This window comes from Sorex fumeus, unplaced genomic scaffold, assembly GCF_029834395.1.
Source record: "Sorex fumeus unplaced genomic scaffold, SorFum_2.1 ptg000030l, whole genome shotgun sequence".
In the NCBI taxonomy this organism is placed as follows: Eukaryota; Metazoa; Chordata; class Mammalia; order Eulipotyphla; family Soricidae; genus Sorex; species Sorex fumeus.
The window spans coordinates 24300989-24324878 of NW_026606087.1; the positions used below are offsets into that span (position 1 = coordinate 24300989).

At 36.5% G+C, this 23890-nt stretch overlaps 1 non-coding gene across 1 annotated transcript; it reads right to left on the reverse strand.

Moving 5' to 3' along the window:
- Positions 1-22938: 22938 nt before the first annotated feature.
- LOC130025597 (U6 spliceosomal RNA) lies at positions 22939-23041 on the reverse strand. Its single transcript, XR_008792733.1, has one exon. It is a non-coding gene; the product is annotated as a U6 spliceosomal RNA (small nuclear RNA).
- Positions 23042-23890: the final 849 nt, after the last annotated feature.

Sequence of the window (23890 nt, forward strand, 5' to 3'; positions counted from 1 at the left end):
GAGAGCACAAATATATAAAAGGAATTCAAATTTGAAAAGGAGCAAAACTATCATTTGAAGGATAGAAAGTCCATACATGCAAATATTTTAAATTTATATATGGAGATAATGAGTTGGAGAAAAAAGTAGTATTGAAATTGTAATTTGACAATTATTAGTATTGCAACTTGACAGTTGTCTCAAAATAGATAAGTATATGAGAATAAATAAAACAATGGAGTTAAACTATATTCTGCAAACTATTAGGCAATACAAAAGAAATGGAAGACAGAAAAACATTGGTAGACACCCCATGCTCAGAAATTATAAAAGCAAATATAGCATAAATGGACAACTTACATAAACCAATCAACACATTTAGTGAAATTCCTATCTAAATACCAAAGTCATTTTTAAATGATGCAAAGCCTAAGATTATAAAAGTTTTATGTAATCACAAAACACTCAAAATTGTCAAAGAATTTTTAGAGAACAGGCAAGAAGGAGGAAAAGAAGAGGATGAGAAGGAGGAGGAGGAGGAGGAGGAGGAGGAGGAGGGAAAAAAAGAGGAAGGAAAAGAAGCACCAGACTTCCTGACTTAAAGTTATATTATAAAGAAATAGTAATTTAAGTAGTATGGTATTGGAATACTGATATGGAATAGATGAATTGAATAGAGAATGCCCATACAAATGGCAATCTTATCTATGATAAAAGAGTCAATATCGCATAATGAAGAAAATAAAATCAGGACAGATGTCTGGAAACATACTCCCCAACAGAAATAAAGGAGACCACTCTGCAATGCCACATCCAAAATTGACTCAAAATTTGTTGGACTTACATATATATGTATATATGTATATATACATGACTGGAGCGATAGCACAGTGGTAGGGTGTTTGCCTTACGCTCAGCCTGCCCGGCTGAGCTGGGTTTGATTCCTCCTCCCCTCTCAGAGAGCCCGGCAAGCTACTGAGAGTATCTCACCTGCACAGCAAAGCCTGGCAAGCTCCCCATGACGTATTCGATATGCCAAACACAGTAACAACAAAGTCTCACAATGGAGATGTTACTGGACCTGCTCCAGCAAATTGATGAACAATGGAAGGACAGTCACAGTGACAGTACATACACATAAATGTCCAGTTAATTTATTATATATTACGAACTTATGTATATAATTCCAGTCAATTTATGTATAAATTAGACATATTATATTTAAATTATATATGAGGCGGAGCGATAGCACAGCAGTAGGGCGTTCGCCTTACAAGGGGCCAACATGGCCGACCTGAGTTCGATTCCTCTGTCCCTCTCGGAGAGCCAGGCAAGCTACCGAGAGTATTCGATATGCCAGACACAGTAACAACAAAGTCTCCAATGGAGACGTTACTGGGCCTACTCGAGCAAATCGACGATCTACGGGAGGGCCTTTTATGAGACCTAAAAATATAAATTTTAAAATTATATAAAGCAAAGCAGGTGAAAACTTTTCAGGAGTTCAAAATTAGATGTACTTAGAGATTTATTCCAATTTTAAAAGAAAAAAAATAGAATGGAACAGCACCGGAATTAAAATCTTTTTCATAGAAAAAAAAAGAGACTACTACAAAAACAGAAAGGCAACCTTTTTAGAAAGTATTTGCACATCATATACATGAGAAGGAATTGACAGCCAAAATAAGTAGAGAATTAAAATAATTACCACCACCAACAAAAATTCATATTTTAAAATGGACAAAAAACAGAAGCAGAATCTTCTCCAAAGAAGACACACTGGTGATCCACTGCTCAATGTTATTTATTATCATAAGGATACATAACAAGATATAACCTCATGAGATAAGATAAGATGATATATCAAACAGTAAGTGTTGAAGAGGATATGGAGATAAAGGAATTTCAAAAAAATATAGGGACTGTAAATTGTTGCTGCTTTTGCATAAACAGGGTGGTTCCCTTTTGTCTCCCTATTTTGTTTTTGGGTGACACCTATGTAGTTCTCAGGCTTTATTTCTGTCTCTGTGCTCAAGGATTACTCTTTGCATGACTCCTGGTATGGCATATGTAGTGTTTGGATTAAATCTAGGCCAACAGTGTGCAAGAAAAGTACTTTCCTTGCTGTATCACTTTTCTGATCCCAGTTCCTTAAGGGATGAAAAATGGCAGTTTCGGGGTTGGAGTGAAAATACAGCAGGTAAGGAGCTTGCCTGGCATAAAGTAAACATAGGTTCAATATCCAGGAACCAAATAAGACATGAAAACTGCCAGAGATCAATCCTGAGCACAGAGTCTGGAACAGTTTCTCAGCATCACTGATTTGGTCCATTGTGGGGCGTGTATTTCACTGATCTAGTAATACCATAATCCAAGATGTTTATTCAAAGGATATGAAACACTAATTTGATTCTCTATGTCTGTCATGTTCATAGGAATATATCTCAGAATAGGAAAAATATGAAATCAACTTAAATGCCCAATAACAAATCACTTACTATGGAAGCTCATATGTTTTCATATATATATATATATATATATATATATATATATATATATATATCTCAATGGGCTCTTAATCTAATTAGAAAACACTGAATTTTAATACTTTAAATAAAATAGATAAAATGAGACAATTCTGCTAAGTGAAATGCTAAGGATAGGATATAAAATAATCAGTGTTTACATTCAGATGTTTAATAAGTATAGAAATACCACACTGGCAAGAAAAATCAAAACAAATTTATAAATCTAGAACAAATGGTATCTACCAGAGAGAAAGGAGCAGTAAGGTCCAAGAAATGATGACAAAACTTCATTTGGTTGTAGGAAGACACTGAAGCTTTGTTGGCAGTATTATACATATACAGAGTAGGAGATATATCCTGCTATTCCATAATATTTTAATAATCATTTTATTGGAAGTTTTAATGTTAAATATGACGATCTAACTCAAATCATTATGCAAATTCAACACAAGTCCCATTCCTTGAATTTGCAGTGGCATTTTCAAGGACATAGAATGAATAATATTAAAAATTGCATGGAAACACAAATCAAAAAAAAAACACCAAATAATCTCCAGGAAAGGAAAATAAGGTGGGAGGCTTTGTGTTACTCATTTTTGAATATTTTTAAAGTTATATTAATCCAAACAATGCGATAAGGGAATTTAAAATATTCAGATCAATGGAATAGATTTAAGAGCCCAGAGATAAACTCTCACATATTTGTGACAAAAGAAATGTGAACAACAATGAAGAAAGAAGGGCTTTTCAAAAAATAATACTTTTTATAGCCACATGCAAATTAATGGGACTGGACCACTATATCACATTTTGCACAAAAGTTAGAAGCTAATGGGTTAATAATAGGTCTTATACATGGGTCCTAGTCACTTATACATTTCATAAAACATAGGAAAATACTTTATGATACAGGTTTCAGGTTATTTTTAAATGATCAACACCATTGAAAAGATAAAAGTAAAAATGAACAAATCTGGTTCATCAAACTAATACGCTTCTGTCTGATAAACTCCAAATTCAGATTGTTGAACAGATAAGATATTTACCTATTTTACATAATCTAATTGCAAAAAATATGGCAAGATTTATCACTTCTGTTATGTACTACAGGCCATTAATAATCATTCAAAGATGTTTGAAATCACACATAAAAGCTTGGTGGTTTTCAAAATCACAATAAATACCATGTATTTTATAAGCTTAATTGCCTTGCTATTGTTACAGTTCTTTGTTATTTATATTCATCGAAGTATTTTTTGCATGTGTGATTCATAGTTATTATTCTCTCACTTAAAACCACCAAAAGGCCGTGTATTTGTTTATAGAAGTTAATAAATAATCACTGTCACTGTCACTGTCCTCCTGTTGTTCATCGATTTGCTCCAGCGGGCTCAGTAACAATGTGAGACTTGTTACTGTGTTTGGCATATCGAATATGTCACAGGTAGTTTGCCAGGCTTTGCTGTGTGGGCAAGATACTCTCAGTAGCTTGCTGGGCTTTCCGAGAAAGGCAGAGGAATACATAATATTGAAGCAAAAATAACTTATTTTCAATATAAGGGCTGGAGCGATAGCACAGCGATAAGGCGTTTGCCTTGCACGCAGCCAACATGGCTAACCCGAATTCGATTCCTCCGCCCCTCTCGGAGAGCCCGGCAAGCTACCGAGAGTATCTCGCCTGCACGACATGGCCTGGCAAGCTCCCCGTGACGTATTCGATATGCCAAACACAGTAACAATAAAGTCTCCAATGGAGACGTTACTGGGCCCGCTCGAGCAAATCGTTGATCAACGGGAGGGCCTTTACTTTACTTACTTTACAATATAAAATGTTTTATTATTATTAACTTGATGCAATCATTACCACTTCTAATCCTGAAAACTGGAGAAAATATCAAGAACTAGAGAGAGTAAAATATTCCTTTTTTCCACAATAGTGACACTAATGATTCAGGATTTACAATTTCATCATCTGATTCATAAAATTTTTCAAGTGTTTTCCTCTATGAGCAATTTCTATCTCATTTGCCATAGAGCTTCAACTTCTCTAGGAATTCTCTAGGAAGTTACCCCCTGCCTACCCTCACACACACACACACACACACACACACACACACGTATACACACACATACACACACACACCCTGGGCACTCTGGTCTCTGCAACTTGATCATACCTTTCTATTATGAACTGACTCATTGCAGACAAAAACACATGTTCAAAGGCAGGATACATACATAACTCAAGTGCTATAGCACATGCTCAACGTGTGTGAGTGTCTGAGTTCAATCCCCAATACTCCATAACTCTATGAGTACTGCTGGCTGTGATATTGGTGACCCCCAGCATTTCTGGTTGGGCCTGAACAATATTTGCCTGCAGTACTCTAAGAATGGTCTGGAGCGATAGCACAGTGGGTAGGGCGTTTGACTTTCACTCTGCGGACCTGGGTTCGATTCCTCCGCCCCTCTCTGAGAGAGCAAGCTACCGAGAGTATACCCCCCACATGGCAGAGCCTGGCAAGCTCCCCATGGCATATTTGATATGGCAGAAACAGTAACAAAAAGTCTCACAATGGAGACATTACTGGTGCCCTCCCAAGCAAATGGATCAACAAGGGTAGGGGGTAGTGCTACTCTAAGAATAAGCCTGCCAAAAGCACATTTCCTTGAAGACACTAAAAGGGAAGTGTCACCAGGCTCTTGACACTGATGTGGAGGTCATCTCCACCTACTGTACCAAAACAAATATGTTTGAGTTCCAATTTCTGATATCTGGAAATCTATGAGTAATGCAACCTCTTTCTCTGAAATAAGAGTCTTTAGAGCAAGTTACTATAAAGTCATGCTGAATCAGAATAACTCTTAGTCCAATGACTATTGTCCATTTGAAAGAAGTCATGCTGGATCAGAATGACTCTTAGTCCAATGACTATTATCCATTTGAAAAAGAGAGAGAGAGAGACAGACAGACAGACAGAGACAGAGAGACAGAGATGCAGATCTGACACACAAGAAAAGATCATTTCATCAGGATAGATAAAGTAACAGCATCTATGAGCCAAGGAACAAAAAATATTGGTATCAGAAGCTAAGAATACCAAAAGTTAGGGAGATTTCTCCTCTAAAGCCTTCAGTGGGAGGAGAACCTGAAAGACCACTCCACTTCACTATTCCGTTATCACATTCTAGGAGAAACTACCCTTTTGTACTACCTTTTGTTTTTTTCATTGACACAACTCATGATTCCTGGAGAAGGCAATCCTAAGAAACAAATACACCCTTGAACACTTTATTCCTCGTATATTCCACCAACAGCAATTATAAATTGCCGACTCTATACTGGCCAGAATACTTACTTGTTTCATTCTTATCCCTTTGTGAATCAATACAGGTCTTTAGAAGTGAACCTTTATCATTTATAGACACCGTACTTACTCAAATACACAGAAGAGATTACTAGCAATTGCTGATTAAATGCCACATTTGCTCTTTTTTAAGGTTGTTTTTAACTCGAAGGAAAAAGTGATATTCAAAGAGATTTGGAAGACTGAGAAAAAGAGAGCAGTTTTTTTTTTTTAATGGCAATCATGAATCCATCTAAAGTAAAGAAAACATCAGAATATGTGCATTTTAAACAAACATCTTAGATTTTGGTGGTTGTTCTCATCAACTATGCAAATAAAATGCCATTTCTCTTTGATTGTCTAAATGTTCTTTACTTCATCAACATAACAACAGCAAAATGGACTTTTCCTGAATATATTTGTGAAGGCTAGAGAAATAGTGTAGCATAATAAACTCTAAAGTCAAAATGACTGAGATTAAATTTCTTTTTAACAGTCTCCAAGACTTGTAGTTCCACATTTAAGAACAGGGTTAATAAATACATGCCAGGCAGTATCCTTCCTTGCTTTCTTCTAATTCCCCTGCTAATTAACATGGTCCATAAGGAGAGAAAATTTACCATTGTAGTCTCCATAACCTACACTATTAAAAACAGAGAAGAAATTGCTTATAGCAATTATTGATCTTGTAATGACTTTTATTTATTCCATTTGTAAAAATGTCTGTAAAAATAGAGTAAAATTATTTTTCTTTATAATTTTTTCTTTATGAATTATTTTCATATACCTTCAATGTGGACAACTCTTATTTGAGTCATCATTTTATACTTAAGGGAATTTTAATAGTAGTATAAATGAGAACATGAAATCTGAATGTGCTCACTATTTTTCATGGGAGTTTGATTTTCATTTTCAAAAGCTTTGACATACTGTTGACAGATATTTATCCACTTCAAAAAAAATTCTAGTATATAAATGTTGCAGGATGATAAGTAGAGAAGCCCTGGTGATATAATTTAGGGAAATAATACAACTTAAGAGGTTTTCTAGCCCCAAAGTAGTCTAAAGACATGAACCTTTGAGAGAAAATCCTGAGTTGTTTGTAGAAGAGAAATTGAGTCATCACCCAGATACGGAAATCAAGGTCCCACTTATATTCATATATATATATACGTTTATATGCATAGGACTTTCATAAAGATTAAGTGATATAATCATAAACAATCTTAGAAATGATAGTAAGAAATATGGGTCATTTTATGGGTGTTATTCTATTAAATGAGAATAACTTTTAGTTTTTATTTTCTAGGGTTGGATACAAAGTCTGGCATATATTAGATATTTAGCACATTTTTTTGAAGAGCTGGAAAATAAATGCAAAAGTTCGTAATGTAGTGTTTTTAAAAAGATCTCTAGCTGTAAAAGTATTTTTTACTGTTTTTATTTTTCAAAAGTTTTTCTCCTTATCCCAACTCTGAAATGTGGAAAAGTACCGTGTTTTTTTTTTTTAAACAGTTGTGGAAAAGCACGAGGCATTAGAATTTGCCACATTACATGCTACATTAACCAGAAGATCTTGTTTCAGGCAGAAGGATAGAGTGGCCAGGTAATGAGCTTTTGGGAAATAATAAAGAAGACATTGCCCAGCACTTGAGTAGCCCAAGGCATGAAGAACATATCCCTTTGGGATACAAATCCTGAGCTTTTTGGAGATGGAGAAACTGAGCTCTCACAGAGAAGGGTGGCCCTCCTCAGACAAGGAGAAACCACTGGAAAGTCTTAAGGTCTAGGCTTCAGTCTACTGGTGCCTGGAAGAGTGGTAGAGCTGTATTCAAAACACAGACTCCACAACACTGAAAACAAGAGGTCTAAGCTGCTGCAACCACCAGAACTTTGTAATATGCCCGATAAGGTGACAGTCAGAGGGTGAGGGGTGGGGACCGAATCTGGGAACACTGGTGGAGTGAAATTGATATTGAGAGTGGAATTGGTGTTGAAATATTTTATGCCAAAACTCAACTATCAATAACTCTGTAAATCACGGTTCTCCAATTAAATTAAAATTATTATTATTTTTTTAAACACAAATCTTTCCTCTGGCTAGAGAGACATTCCAGATGGTAGGGCACTCTCCTTCCGCACAACAAGTTTTGGATCCTGGCATTCCATAAGGTCCCTGAGCCCCTACCAGGGGTAATTCCTGAGCACAGATTCAAGAGTTACGCGTCAGCTGTGCCAGCTGTGGCCCCAAAACAAAAAGAATGCAAGACTTTTTCTGTGACAACACCGAGATTAAATATGTATGCAGAGAACTCCAGGTAAAGACAGGTAAAGAACTCCAGGTAAAGACAATTTGGAGAACTTGTATATTAACCTTTTCCCAAAAGCAATTCTCTGCTTTTTTTTTTTCACTCTGTAGATACACTTGTTTTCATGAACACATAGCTCTCTCTCCGTTTTCTCACATCTCTCTAAATTTCTGTCAAAAATCGATTTCGCTTCACTTTCTGAGAAGGAAGGTGACAGACCTAGAAGGCCTTTGCTGAAGTGAGAAACTGACTTCCCGCTAAGAACGATCCTCACTCTAGCCTGAATTCATGGGTCCTCAGGATCTTGGGTGGTGGAATCAGCTCCCCAGTATGCAGAATAAGTGGATTTTAAGTCATGGATTGATGGCTGCCTCCTGGGTTGTTGGGACACGAGCATTTATGCTGCAATGATGCTAGAAGCTGACTTTTCCTATGCCAGACATTTCCTGGGGTGGCCAATTAGTAGAGTAAAGAAAGCACAATTTTCTCAAGGTTACCTTTCTTACTCCTCACTTCACTTAATTCATCTGCACCATTGGAAACAAAACAAAACAAAACAGAAAACTATAAAGCTATTACAACTCAGGAAATACACCCTAAATGAATCTGCCTATGTTAACCCCCACATCAACAAACTAAAACTTAATTTCGGTTTAAGCCCTCCCAGAAATGGAATTGTAAGCCCAGAATCATTAACCCAGGATTTGCACTTAGTGTGTTTCTCTTGTATCCATTCCCTTTGCTTCTTTTTCTTTTTCTTTTTTTTAATTTTATAAGGTAGTTCACAATATTTGATTACATTTAATATTCAAACACCAATCCCACCAATATCACACCTTCCCACCACCATATTTCTCAGATGTTTCCATCCGGAACCCCAATCCCTGTCCCAAAGCAGAACTGAAATAATATATTTTGTATTGTTTGTTATGAAAAACTGCTGAAAATGCTACAAAAAAAGTATCCTTAGAGGGGTGTAAAAATTGTTCTATATCAACAGGGGCCATTAAGACCTTCTATAGAGATCACTAACATGTTGTTAAAGGCTGGGCCTTGTGTGTGTGTGAGTGTGTGTGTGTATATATATATATATATATATATATATATATATATATATATCAGCACTGTAACACTATTGTCTCATTGTTCATTGATTTGTTTAGTGGCCACCAGTAATGTCTCCATTGTGAGACTTATTACTGTTTTTTGGCATCTCAAATACGCCACGGGGAGCTTGCCAGGCTCTGCTGTGCGGGCAGGATACTCTCAGTAACTTGCCAGGCTCTCCAGAAGGGATGGAGGAATTGAACTCAGGTCAGTCACATGCAAGGCAAACTCCCTACCCGCTGTGCTATCTCTCCATCCCTAATATATATATATATATATACATATACACATATTATATATATATATATATAGTTGCATAATACTTATACTTTGAACCCCATCAAATGTGGTGCAGTACTCTTGGAGTATGGGTAGAGTGTGTCCTATGAAGTTTCCACAGCTGCATTTGCAGTCCAGGGATAGATTCACTCGTGTGTGAGGTTCTGCCCAAGCATGTGGAGAGCAGCTGTGAACATGGTGGCGGTTGGGTTGTGGAGGTTTTCGGCTGCTGGGGCTGGATCCCTCTCACCTGCCCCCCTCTGGGGCGCCTTGAGCGAAACAGCCTGGCACAGGGTCTGGTGGCATGATTATGGACAGTGCCATGTTATGCTCTCTTCTGGGAGAGAAGGACATGTGAAATGAATGTTGGCTGATGAGGAGATTATCTGGCGCGAGCCAGGGATGGTTTATGGGCATGACTGCTGAGTCACAGGAGACAGGGGAATATGGCCAGGGGATCTCTGCTACTGATCCAATTTTTCCCAGAGTTCTCAGTCACAAGGTCCCACATACCTGGGTTTTCTGAGGATTCACTCATGGGTGAGGCTCCATCTGAGTGTGTGGAGAGTAGCGTGAGCCTTTCTTTGCTTCTAAAACTTTTTTTTTCTTGTTCAGCTTCTTAAAATGCCTTTCCATCTACTAAACTGGATGAAGATTTGGATTTGTAAAATAAAGCCAGTAATATCTTTAAACACTGTCATCCTCTGCCTGATCTTTCTTTGAACTCAAAATGTCCTTGAAGCTGCAACTATGTGACTATTCAAGGGCCTCATGTACATGTTGTTTTTTTTTTTGAGTAGGGGATCCTAGAAATCTTAAATTAAGATTTGTTCAGTTAATTTTTCTTTAAGTCTCACACTTGGCAAATAATTAGTCCTCTTTCAAATGTATTAGTATTAGAGTAGACGAAATACATTTATATTATAAATACACTTCCATGGACTGGTTGTTTATAAGTGTGTGTCTGTGAGATTCCAAGATCTTAGAATAAGTCTTTCTATTTTACATAAAGTATTAACAATCACACCAGAATTGCTCTTTTTTCTAAAATATTTTAAAATTTCATAGAGCAATATTTTTCTTAAGCTAGATAACGATCTTTAATTTCTCTATGTTTAAATATATATCAGTGAACTGGATGAATATAGTCATAATTAGCATAATGATGCTTCCTTATTTGCTTTTCTTATTTATCACTCTAGAAAAGGAAATGCCATTAACCCACTCTGCACTTAGCAGACAGACTCAAATCTCCATTTCTGCCTGCTTTAGAAGCATAATATAGAACTCACAAATTTGTCCCCTACTCAAGTGGATTATTTAGAGCTAAAGGCTCTGTAAAACATTCTAACTTCTTCCTTAATTGACTGAATTATTTATTTAGGGACTGCATACCAGAATGAGAGAAATAACTAGCAATGGTGTTTCATATCATGGGTGCCTATCTGCATGCATAGTAAACATTTGTTTTATAAGCTTTTGCTCTTCTCATCTCACTGTACATTGTCATCCTCCCCTTGACCCCCATCCTTTCTCTTAAACTCTGAATGCCTTGAAGCTGCAATTATGTGACTCTTCCAGGGCCTTCTATACATGAATTTTCAATTTTTTTGAGTAGGCGATCCTACAAATCTTAAATCAAATTTATCATTAGGTCAGCTGAAGGGAAAAAAAGATAAATGATTTTTGACTCTACAATGACTGTTCCCTACTTATCTCCAGGATTTGAACACTGATCTCCCTTGATCTTTTGGCATCATTCCCATAGGAAATTGTGAAGATAGATCTTCCCATACCTGCAATCCTTTATTTTTTAATTTTTTTAATTTAATTTATTTTTTTTTTACTTTGGTTTTGTTTTATGTTTTTTTTTTTTGTAGTCACATCAGTCCTGGCTCTGTGTTCAGGGGTCACTACCAGCCAGCTTGAGGAACCATAAGGGGTGCCTGGGAATAAACCCTGTTTGACCATGTGCTTGACCTACCTGCTGTACTATTGCTCCAATCCTCTCCAGCCCACCACCACAACTCCACAATTCTTTACTATTAATGGACCAGCACCAAGCATCTCTAGAATAGAAATATAAATTTCCTTCCAGACCCAGCCACAGGGCTTCTTTTAAACATATCCTGACAAAATAGGTAATTAACATGACGGGATGATGCAAATTGAATTTTATCTCAAGTTAAGTAAATATTTGTGGGTTTCTGTTAATCTGGCCTAAATGACAAGAGAAATATTTGATAAAACATGCTCCTCTGCCAATACCATCCCTATATAGTTATGAAATTTTATTTTGGAAAAAGTGGCCTGAGCTCAAAAGCCACATACTCCAATATGTCTCCTGGTTCCCTATTATTGAGTCAGATATTAAAAGAACAAGTCTGTCACCCTCAGTTCTTCTTAGCAAATGGCATTCCCCGTGGTTCAGTATAGAAAACTTCAAGATACGCTGTGTATCAGCAAGTCATCAGGACATGGGTTTTGTGCAAGGCAGATAATACTTTCTATTCTTGCATAAATACATAGCCTACAAAAAAATCCAGAAACAGCTATTGTGTTGATTCTGAACATCACATTTCTCTCTCCTGTTTGTATTACCACCTCTACTATGTAAGTTCAACATCATACATCTCTGTAATAGCCCATTACTCAGACTATTTCAGGACCATCTTGATCTCACTGGTTTTGTTTGAGTCCATCGCTCACTCTATAGCCATAGAACCTTTTCAGCAGGAAGGTGGATCAAGTATTTTTCATCTTATTCTGATTGCAGTTTGTCTAAGACATCATTCTTGCCTGTCTCCAGCTCCTTGCACTGGTCTTCCCCACTCATCTGCTCCTACTATGCTGAATCCCACCAGATAACTGTTAAGAGACTTAGAAGTTCCTATCTTTGTGCAGACTGATCCCCTCTCTTCATTAGGAAAGTATTTCATTTATTATTCAAAGTCTTTTTTATACTATTACCTTATCTTTGAAATTTTAGTTATTGCTTTATGTCAAGATTGAATTTGGTCTATTAGTTGTTAGTAGTTTAATCCTTGCTGTTTATAATTCTTAAAAAAGGTAAATGAAAATATTTTTGAGTGCTCTTGCATATCATAAATTATAGGGAACCAAGCAGAACTAGGTGGACAAAATCAGCCCTTTTTAATATATGATAAACCAGTCATGACTTTAATCATCTTTGTTACTCTGACGAAGATAAAACATCAAGATATATTTGCTGGGTAAGTAAAATAACAAAACCATGAGGAGAACTCAATTTCACTTTGCTTACAAAACAATTCAATTATTTTTATTGAATATGATCAATATTTTTAGAGTAGAATAGTAAAGAATGTTAAAGCTGTCTCTAAGCTAAACTATAAAGGAAAGATAATCACCCATCTCAAGATATAATGCTTTCTTAGGCATGAAAGGCAGATGGGGCATACATGCCTCAGGATATCTTACCCATCCTATATGAGCTCTCAGAGGTGAGTTCACATCATTCTACAAACTCTATTAAAATCCTGTCTAGACTTGCCTCGAATAGCTCTGATAATAGAAAATCCCTCACCTACCATCAGAAGTTGTTCCATTAACCATTGTAAAATTTTCAGAACACAAGGGGTGGGGTGCTGCTCTGTATACATACAGAGAGAATTTCAGCAATAGAGTCATAGTATCTACTTTTTGTGATAAAATTTTCTTTTAAAAAGTGAACATTTAGTATTTTACATGGTAAGAAATTATTGAATTTCTATTTTAGATAGAACTGATTGTGGAGGAACTAGGTATTACTCAATTCAACAAATTTTATTTGTTGATATACTAATATACATAGAATACTAATACTAATATCCAAGAAAAAAGGAATATATCTTAGGTAAGTGGGTTTGTAGTGGACAAATGTAGTATAAAACTGAGCCTACATCTCCCCAGTTTCTGAAAATCATTTTCCAAGGAATGACTTTCTCAAACAGCTTTTCCTAGACATCATTGTTGTTTCTCTCTTCTAACTTTTATAGTTTCAATGTTGACATGAATGTATATATGTATAATATCCATATACATATATATGCCTATATATACAAACCTATATATGTATATAAAATTTTGTACTAAACTCCCTTCAAAAAAATGTAATAGTATTAGTGAATTAACATTTCCTCAGCCTGGGTTCCTTTCCCCTGCTACCTTGACTTCATACAATGTGATTACCAGTGTATTCTTCCCAGATCAAATTAACTTAAAAAGAGCTTTTTCTGCCTCAATCCTGAAGAATGTGTGATATGAATCTATGTGGTGAGTTTGTAAAGACAGATTCTAAGAAGTGGAGGAGAGAAATATTAACTAAATAGAACTGGGATTGGAGAGGCGATGCAGGGTAAAGGAACACGCTTTGCATGTGATTGGCTCTGCTTAGATTCTCAGCACGCATGACCGTTAGAGTACTGCTGGGTGTAGCTTTGGAAGCCCCTGAGCACTGAAGAGGTGACTTGGTCCCCTGGAACCATGGCATACCTCAGCAGCACTGCAGTCTGATGTCCTCACCTTGAGGTACTGACCCAATAATCAAGAATCAATGGGAGTGGCCGCTGGAATCCCCTGGGTTTTGCTTGGGTGTCCATCCACCTTGATTGTGTCTAATTTTGCTAATCTGTAGAAATCTACAGAGAGGGATGGATGGAGTAGATGAGATATCTTTTGAGATTTTACAAGAGGCACATCTAGTAGCAGATTGTGAAGACAGAGGATTCCCAAAGACGTTCCAGATAATATCTAGGGCAAGAGTTTTAAAAATTCATAGATATCTGGGGTTATGACTTTAAATTCCTTATAGGAGCTAATAGTGGATTATAAAAGAAATATTTTTCTAATTATTTTTAAACATTTTTAAACTGTTTGCAGCTTTTATATATAATGTGTGGCCTTATTTGGGTTAAACAATTTTAAATTATTGCACTAGCAGTTTTAAATATATCTAAAATATTAGGGTTTAGACCAGTTTATCAAAGTATAATCAAGTCTAATATGTGATCTGTTTTCTAATTTTTTATTTAGTCTGGAATGATAGCACAGTGGGTAGGGTATTTGCCTTGCACGCAGCCAACCTGGGTTTGATTCCTCTGTCCCTCTTGGAGAGCCCGCAAACTACCAAGAGTATCCTGTCCATACAGCAGAGCCTGGCAAGCTCTCCATGGCGTATTCAATATGCCATAAACATAGCAACAAATCTCACAATGGAGACGTTACTGGTGCCTGCTCGAGCAAATCGATGAACAACGAGAGGACAGTGCTACAGTGCTATGCAAAATGAAAATATCAATACAATAACTAGTAAAAAATATCAAAATATTTACTATCTGATCCCTCAAAGAAAATGTTTGTTGACTTGTATTTTAGACAATGTGCAAAAGTGATCCATCTAAACCCTTCTAAATATTGGGGCTGGAGCAATAGCACAGCGGGTAGGGCATTTGCCTTGCATGTGGCCGACCCAGGTTTGATTTCCACCATCCTATATGTTCCCCTGAGCACCACCAGGAGTAAGTCCTGAGTGCAGAGTCAGGAGTAACCCCTGTGCATCACCTGGTGTGACCCAAAAAGGAAAAAGAAAACTTTGCTAAATATTTAAATTGATTAATAGCACTTGAAAAAAGTTACAGAGCACTAGTCAGATGATAAGCTTAAAACTCTCTCATGGTAGGATAATCAGAAATAACTGGAGCCTTGGAGGTTAGGAGATATATAGATGTATAGCTAGGAGAAAGGAACTAGTTCTTAGAAGACCTGGACCTTCTCTACAGGGCTTACAGATTAAGAAGAGAAAATTTGATGTGGAATATTTCATCAGTTTATGGGACACTTCTTAAACAGGGGTCATGGTAATATTCTGTTAACATTTAGGACCTCCAAAACATTTAAAGTTAAAATCTATGAACAGGTTACATGATTTTAACAAGAAACATCAGTTTCATCATTTTTATAGGACCCAGCAATACTACTTCTAGAATGTACCCTAAGGGTGCAATAGAGCAGAAATGTCATCTGTACTTCTATGTTCATTGCAGCACTATTCACAATAGCCAGAATCTAGAAAAAACCTAGGTGCCTGAAAACAGACAATTGGATAAAGAAACTATGATACATCTATACAATGAAATACTACACAGCCATTAGGAAAAAATAAAGTAATGAAATTTGCTTATAAAAGGATGGGCATGGGGGACTGGAGCAACCGCACAGCGGGTAGGGCATTGGCCTTGCACACAGCCGACCTGGGTTCAATTCCCAGTATCCCATAGTCCCCTGAGCACTGCAAAAAGTAATTTCTGAGCCCACGATCCAGGAGTAACTCCTCTGCATCTCCGGGTATGACCCAAAAAACAAATGAATAAATGAATAAATAAAGAAATGAAAATAAAACCAGTAGTGCTTACATAGTTATAATTGTGAGAATTAAGTAGATGAATTAATACTAAGTCCTGGCCTTTCGTATTGCTTGACACAGAAAACATGGTAAGAGAAAAATAATTCAATTTACTGTTTTGTGTGATTTTTGTTATTGTGCCCTTTGGAGGACCGTACCCAGCGGTGCTCAGGGACACATTGGAGACAAGTTTCTATAACCCGTTTTGTGTATCCAGCCTGTTTTGTGTGACAATTTTAATAAACCTCCACTTCTTACAACTGGATTACTGAGGAATTAAAACAATTAAGCAGGTCAGCTGTGTGTATGAAAAAAAATCATGTACTAGGACACTTAGTTCCCTCCCAAGCTAGTTTATGAGGCACAGGTGGAAGAGAAGAATAAGCAGTCCAACTAATTATTTTCTATGTGCAAAATAAGAGACTTTCAGTTCCCACAAGATAATGTGGGTCCTTTCTAGCATGCCACTTTCAAGTAGTCCCATAAATATTTACACTGATTCTGTACTAGAATTTTCTACCTCATTGTTATACCTTTTAAATTATTTTATTGCTACTTGTATGTGACTTTTAATGATCGGAGAATTGATAGTGTAGTTATTTTGGCATTGGACTAGGAAGGAAGAAACTCATCCTAACAGAGCAATTTTAAATATAACAAGTCATTATTACAGGCGATACCAGTAGAAAAAGGATGTATATATTGTTTTAAACACACAAATGCATTATATAAATATACATAATACACAACTTGTTCTTATTCTTGTACTGCTATATGGTCAGTGTTAGTACCATGTAAATTACAAAGACTCCCCCAAAGGACAAAAGGTCAGTGTGAAGCTTCTTAGTTTAAGATAGTCCCATTTGTTTATCTCTATTATACTGCCTTGGTCAGTGGCGTGTCATCTTTGAAGAAACCTTTAGCTTCAATGTCATGGAGAGTTTTGCCAACCTTTTTTTCAATGTACTTTATGGATTCTGGTCTGATGTTAAGGAGGTATTTAATCCATTTTGATCTGACTTTTGTTCATGGTGTTAGGTAGAGATCTGAGCTCGTTTTTTTTACATGTAGTTGTCCAGTTTTGCCAGCACCATTTGTTAAAAAGGATTTCCTTGATACACTTTACATTTCTTGGTTCCTTATCAAAGATTAGTTGATCATATATTTGAGAGTGTGTGTAAGGATATTCAACCCTGTTTGATTGGTCTGTGGCTCTACCTTTGTTCCAATACCAAACTGTTTAAATTGTTATCACTTTGTAGTAGAGCTTCAGGTTGTACCACAAATGAAACAGTGACTAGAATACAAAGACAGTCTATGGAATGGGAAAGGATATTAACACAATACCCACCCAATCAGGGGTTGATATCAAGGGTATACAAGGCACTGGTTGAACTCTAGAAGAAGAAAACATCCAACCCATCAGAAAATAGGGCATGAAATGAACAGAAACTTTCTCAAAAAAGAAATACAAATGGCCAAAAGGCAAATGAAAAAAATTCTCTTCATCACTAATCATCAGGAAGATGAAGATCAAAACAATAATGAGACATCACCTCACACCACAAAGACTGGTCCACATCCAAAAGAACAAAAGCAACCAGTGTTGGTGAGAATGTGGGGAGAAAGGGACTCTATTTCACGGCTGGTGGGAATGCTGACTGGTTCAGCCCTTTTGGAAAACAGTATGGATATTTCTCAAAAAATTAGAAATTGAGCTCCCATTTGACCCAGCAATACCACTTCTGGGAATATATCCCGTAGATGCAAAAAAGCACAGTAGAAATGACATCTGCACTTGTACATTCATTGCAGCACTGTGTACAGTAGCCAGAATCTGGAAAAAAACCCAAGTTCCCAAGAACAGATGACTGGTTAAAGAAACTTTTGTACATCTACACAATGGAATACTATGCAGCTGTTAGAAAAGATGAAGTCACGAAATTTGCATCTAAGTGTATCAACATAGAGAGTATCATGCTAAGTGAAATGAGTCAGAAAGACAGGGACAGACATAGAAGGACTGCCTTCACTTGTGGAATATAAAGTAACTGAAAGGGAGACTAACACCTAAGGATAGTGGAGATAAGGACCAGAAGGATTGCTCCACGGCTTGGAAAGCCGGCCTCACATGCTGGGGGAAAAGGCAGCTCAGATAGAGAAGGGAACACCAAGTAAAGGGTGTTTGGAGAGCCTGCTCATGATGGGAGATGTGTGCTGAAAGTAGACTATAGACTGATGGCCACTTAATACCTGTATTGCAAACCACAACACCCAAAATGAAAGAGAGAGTAAAACAGAATGTGCTTGCAACAGAGTGGATGGGGGAGGAATGAGGGGGGAATACTGGGATTATTGGTGGTGGAGAATGGGCACTGGTGAAGGGATGGGAACTCTATCATTGTTTGACTGAAACGTAAGCACAAAAGTTTGTAAGTCTGTAACTGTACCTCACAGTGATTCATTAAAAAGTAAATAAAAATTAAAAGAAGAGGTCAGTGTGAGGTAGATCTGTCTGGTGTTTAATTTTTGGTTAAAACAGGCAAACAGAAATCAATTTACAACAAATATAATACTGAAATGTTAATTGTTTTTATTAAAAAAATGCTTCAACAAAACATGTTTTGTCTTTCAAAATGTCCAGATGCTAGAATATGCCATGTAAGCTAGGCACTACTAAGTAATTTTATTTCTAATAAAAAATGAAATAATTTTATATATGTATGCAGGGAAAATGATCTGGATATCTTGATACCAATTTATCTTATTAATATTTTTATTTGAGCAAAAGCTGAAGTAGGAGTTTTTTATGCCAAGCTCACTGACAGCCTAGTATTATTTATACAGGTAGGTATGGGTAAGTAAGTGAGTTAATGTTGCAGTATTTTTAAAAGCCAGCTGTTCCCCAAAGCAGGGAAATAACTGGCTGTCGTAAATGATCAATTATAGAAAAAGATCCAAGCTTTACACATTTCCAAGCAAGATATTCACTGAAGTTCTCCACCCACCTAAATAAGCTCATTCCAACAACCAAATTGTAGCACTGAGAGTGTCAGTTTCATGCTCTGAGATATGTTTCTTTACCCTAGAGTGACACTAAATTGAAAATGTCACAACCCTGGGGGGCACATGAAAAATGCATATTATTTCACATCTGCTTTTCACTTGATCCCAATGGACCTGATATTTCTCCACATTGCTATGTGGAAACACCAATTTAATTTGATTGAGGTATAAACAGAAATACAAGAAAAGTAGAATACTTGCTCTAAGCAGAAAGCTTGCTTTATATTTTTATTATTGAAATGTTTCCAAGAATATGGTTTTCTTTTATTAAAAAAAGAAGCTTATGTTTTCACTTCTATTATGCAAATCTGATGCATTTTTTAAAAATCGATTTCAGGAAGCAATACAAAATTATATTATTACCTTATATACATACAGCTGTATGTATGTATATATATATATATATATATATAAACATTTATACAGTATTTATTTCCCTGCCCTAATATGAGAACAGATAATATTTGTAAAGAAAGTTGATAGAAGGATGAAGGCCAAGAAATGAATACACTGAACTGTAGGCCCCACTCTAATTCCTTTTGTGGGGAAGGGGCAAATGGGATATTTTTTTTTTGGAGAGGGCAGATACTCAATGGTACCTGGTGGGCCTTTCCTGACTCAGTGGACAGGGCAACCATATACAAACGCTGGGGATTGAACTTAAGTCAGCCATATGCCAGACAAGTTCTTTAACCCTTATGCTATCTCTTCAGCTTCAACCTCTACATTTCTTAATTCATTTGTTACCTTGGTGATATCCTTAAACTTCAATGAGATTTGATTCCCCAACAGCAAAATGAGCCTAATAGAGGGTCATGAAGATTAAATGAGAATTAATATAACATTCATTGTCACTGTCCTCCTGCTGTTCATTGATTTGCTCCAGCAGGCCCAGTGACATCTCCATTGTGAGACTTTGGCATATTGAATACGTCATGGGTAGCTTGCCAGACTTTGCCAAGCGGGCGAGATACTCTCAGTAGTTTACCGGGCTCACGGAGAGGGGTGGAGGAATCGAACTCGGGTTGGCCATGTTGGCTGCGTGTGAGGCAAACACCCTACCCGCTGTTCTATCACTCCAGCCCGTAATACAACATTAAGTAATATAAAAATAAAACCTACTTAATGTAAATGTATTAGTACACCTGTCACTGTCACTGTCCTCCCGTTGCTCATCGATTTGCTTGATCGGGCCCAGTAACGTCTCCATTTTGAGACTTGTTACTGTGTTTGGCATATTGAATACATCACAGGGAGCTTGTCAGGCTTTGCCATGCGGACAAGATAAGGAATATTAACTATCCATTTTAAAATTTTACTTTTCAAGCTCATTTCAAAATATAAATTGGCAGTTGTAATACACTGAATTGAGCCTCAGATGATGGAAAGAATGGAAGACTGTTTCTGGTCGTTTGCTGGTTGATAACAAAGTGATTCGACTTTTATATGCATTTCCTAGATATCGATTATTTTCACTTCATAAAGTTTAAAGCATTTGAAATTCTGTTTTGACTATCGGGGTATCAACAATCACTCCAAATGCAGGAAACATAAGGCATGCCAGGAAAATGTTGAAAGGATACGTTAGTATTCAAAGGGAGGATGGACTTTGTCCCAATCCATCAACCCTCTGATCATCTCCACATTCTCCACGTCTCCCCCGGGGGAGGCGTCAGATTAGATTTAGCACAAACCATTCCATGGAAGACTGTGTGCACACTGATAAGCCAGGAGCAGCGGGAGAGCATTGTGTGTGGTTTTTCCCTAGAGCACTGACTATTTATTTCACTTCTACCTCAGTCCAGCAGACATTTACTAAATTTCACTTGATGCTGTCACAGGATCTCTTTGAAAATCCCTGTTTCCAGCAGGCTGAAAAGGTTGGCAAAGGAGGAGGTTTTGCGACTAGCTCACAGGGCTGGCTTTGGCATGTGTGGGATTTCTTGGGGAAAATTATCCCTTCACCAGGCAATTAAAATCCATCTATTTATTTTGTCAGCTGAAAAACTCCCTGGGTGCAGTGCCAGCTACTATCAGGTGCTGATGACTCAAATTTCCTCTGAATATGATGTTGAAAGCATTTGTCTCACAATGAATTGTGTCTTCTGAAATAGAGTTAAAAATACATCACAGGTTAAGACTGGCGTATAATGACAGTAGAGTTTTGCAGGGCTTCTTTTCTGTTTCTGCATAGTTAACCTGCACAGTGGTTACTTTTTTCATAGTAATACTTTAAAAGATGACAATATAGGTCTCAAAAGAACTTATTAAAATTGGAGGTCAGGGAGATAGTACATGTCCAAGCACCTGCTTGCAAATGGCAAGATCAGGTTCAATCACTCACATCCCACATAGACTTCCCCGAGCACTGTCAGGAGTAAGTCAGGAGTAATTCTGAGCAGAGAACGAGGAATAACCTCTGACCATTGCTGGGTTTGACCTCCAATCAAACAAAAATAAATTGAAAAGAACTAATTAAAATAAAATTATTGATTCTTATTCATGTCTCAAGACAACAGGAGGACAGTGCTTTTCATGTCTCAAGTAGGAAGTTCAACAAGACATTCTACCCACCAGTTCAATCCAAGATATTGGGAAATTTAAAACTATCTCAAGATAAATGAGAAATCTTTCGTATAAAAAATGTGTTTGTATCCTCATTTGTCATAAAGTCAGAGTACTATGTTTTCCACCTCAAAAACCAATTATGTGCTTAAATTTCAGATAGAGATTAGTGATAATGAAGATATTAGTTCTTTATTCATGTCAATAAAAATTTATGAACAACAAGTGGGAAAAGACCTCATTTCAGAATACAACAATTTGACTTTGCAATGTAAAGCGCATTCTAAATATGTATTCCAAATGAGTTCTTTTTCATTTGTTAATCTAAATAGATAGTATTGAATTAATTTAATAGAGACAGTAGTGTGCATGGTAAATATTTAGATGTTATCTCATGGAATTTTCCTTCAGATTCAACTATAACTTTATGTACATATGTGTGTATGTATTACATATGCATGCATTAAGCTTTGTCATGAAATGTATTTCTTTTAGTGGGGCAATGTAAAACATTTTCAAAAGAAGAAGCAGACATTATTTACCAGATTCTTAGAAATCAGAAATTGGATGGGAAAACTGATCTCAACCTGAGATGAAAAATAATTTCCCAGGGGCTGGAGGAAAAGTACAGCAGATAAAGTGCTTTTCTTTCATGCAGCTGATTGCATTTGATCCCCAGCACTGCATATGGTCCCCTAAACACAATAAAAATGATCCCTGAGCACAGAGTTAGGAGTAAACCCTCAACACCACCAGGTGTGACCAAAACAAAACAATTCCTATGTTTTATGCCAGTGTTCTCTAGAATTGGTTTGATGTCACTGACAATAATAGCTAATAATACGATTCACCTACATAAACATTAAATTGATAGATAAGAAGACTCCTAATAAGTGCCTGTCAACTCTCCCACATAGCATAAATTCTAATGTGTAGTCCTTGCAAATATAAATATTAAGGCTGCCTACTAATAATGTGTTTAATGAGAACAATAAAAACACAACACAGCACAGAGAAAAATGACAGCTTAGCATTCTCATTAGGATCAAAGCATTTCATTTGTACAGTCTACAGAAGTCTAAACCAAATATCCTTGTTTCAAATTGCAGCTGACAATTCTTATGTTTTAGTTGTAACTGCTCCTTCTTAGAGCATACCTACTTTATTTTTTTTTTACCATTTAAAAAGATTTACTACAAGACTAAAGTAAGAGTGACAAATTTGTGAAATAGAATAAACAATTCAGAAATAAGTACCCTCAGATATGGTCAATTAATTTTTAACTATATGCAAAGCAATTATTTTTGCTCTGAAGTTATTTATTTATTTTATTTTTTTAAAATATGGAACACTTCACAAATTTGTGTGTCATTCTTGCGCTGGGGCCATGCTAATCTTCTCTGTATCATTCCAATTTTAGTATATGTGCTGCTGAAGCGAAATTGAGCATACCTACTTTAAATCTGACTAGGAAAGAGACGAATCAAAACTTAGCTTAAGCTAGCTGAAAACAATCTTTATGGACTTTCTTTATGAACTTTCAAGTTAAATCAAGATTTAACTTGACTCTAGATACTTTCATAGGGCTTGACATGCTCCAAGTAAAGATGGCAAATCATGTGGAATTAGATTATAGCAAGAGAATAATAGGTTCTAATTTCCACTAATAAAAATTATATGATTCATTGTAATACAGAATCCTACAGCCATATGTGAAAGGTTTATTTAAAGTATGATATTTTTAAATGAAGCATGAAATAGTCTTGGCTAATTAAATTTTGTGGACACATAAAGAAAGAAAAATGGAAAAAAGGAAGGAAGAATGGAAAGAAGGAAAGCAGGGGTAGGAAGAAGGAAAAGGAATAGGAAGAAAGGAAGTACAAAGAATTTCAAGGGGGTCTTTCCCCCTTTCTTTTCTGTAAACTCCATCTAGATGGAAAAAGATGGAGTTTACAGATTCCATCAAAGAATTTACGTGAGGTTAAAGTAAACAATTTACAAAAGCAAAAGTAAGGTCTGAAAAGATAGAACAACCTTTCACACAGCAAACCTAGGTTCTATCCCTGGAGTCAGGTATGTCATCCTGAGAGATCCTCCAGGAATGATCCCTGAGCTCAGAGTCAGAAGTAAACCCTGAGAGCACCAGTGTGGACCCCAAACAAACAAATATAATAAAGTAAAATAAAATAAGAGCTAACTGTAAAGGTTATTATATTCATGTCAAACCTACTAGTTACACAGAAAGAAAATGACTCACACAAGGGAAAGAATTAGATTCCGTCAGTCATT